General features: G+C 46.8%; 1 pseudogene; it reads right to left on the bottom strand.

The window, feature by feature from the left end:
• Positions 1-207: 207 nt before the first annotated feature.
• LOC102862223 lies at positions 208-537 on the bottom strand (annotated as a pseudogene).
• Positions 538-1,269: the final 732 nt, after the last annotated feature.

Consider the following 1,269-nt stretch of genomic DNA (forward strand, 5'->3'; position numbering starts at 1 on the left):
GTGGAGCTTTGCAATTGATAAAGACACACAGTTAATGTACACTAATATCTCTGCAGTGCATCTTTTTTTTTTTAATTGGTTTGCGCGGAAAAATTTATTTACATTGTGTTTCATTCATGTACATTGTTGTTGTTGATTTTCCCTCCTACGCGTGCAGTGTAATGGTCCAATGTGGTGGTCCCCAGTGGCGGTCCTGGTCCTCTTTAGTTAGTCCTCTTCATAGCCAGTTGGAAGCAGATTCACATGAAGGTTATGAAAGAGCTTGTGGTACCCATCTCCCCAGGGAAAGGGCTTGGACCTGATGCACAGGTGGAGGTAGGCGATGAACTCGGGTTTCTTGTGCTCCTCGTGGTGCGACTTCAGGAAGACATTCAGCATATTTACTGCCACCCTGGGGAGCCCCATGAAGAAGGCGAGGGTCCCCTACATGCGAGCTGAGCCCTCCTCACCATGAGTGCTGCTCACCATAGACCGCCCCAGCTGTTGCCAGGACCGGATCAGCAACCCAGAGGCCCTGGAGACAGCCGCCATCACCATCTTTCACTTGGACATCTCCAATGCCAAGTGCAGTATTTATTCTTATGCATGTGAGCTATTTCATTCAGCAAAATGCTCTGCAGCCTCTCCCATGTTAAATAGTATTTTTCAAAATTGTTGCTCCATAGTGCTGCACAATATTCCATCATGCGAATGTACCACCATTTGTATCTCAGTTCTGTTTTCCTTGGGGTCTATACCTAGCAGTAGAATGGCTAGGTTATATGGAATCTCTATGGTCAGCCGTTTGAGGAAATGTCAAACTGCTTCCACAACAGCTAATGAGAGTTCCTATCTCTTCACATCCTCTCTACATCTTTTCAGCATTGTTTCTAAAATGATCTCCCATGGAGGCTGCGGAGAGCCTTCAAAACAAGATCTGAGCTCCTTGGTTTTGAATCACTAGCCAGCTCCTAGCATGTGCTGGGCACTTCCTCTGTGCCAACCACAGCTCTAAGTGTTCTCCCCAGATGATCTCATTTAACCCTTCAGTTACCCTAAGAAACAGGCATTGTGATCAAGGTGGATTCCAGTGATTGGCTAAACTGCCATCACACTTTCTTTGTCAACCGTGAGGACATGCCTCATTCAAACACTCCCTTCTACAGTAAGCACACTTGACCAAGGGGCCAGCAACTGCACTTTGAAATCCAGCTGTGTGTTTGTGCCAAGGCCGCACCTCCCCTAAGATAGTCCCCTCCATGATGAACAATAATGAGATCCTTGCAAGAC

The sequence above is a fragment of the Elephantulus edwardii genome, unplaced genomic scaffold, assembly GCF_000299155.1.
Source record: "Elephantulus edwardii isolate Elephantulus edwardi_28Jun2011 unplaced genomic scaffold, EleEdw1.0 scaffold00028, whole genome shotgun sequence".
Classification (NCBI taxonomy): Eukaryota; Metazoa; Chordata; class Mammalia; order Macroscelidea; family Macroscelididae; genus Elephantulus; species Elephantulus edwardii.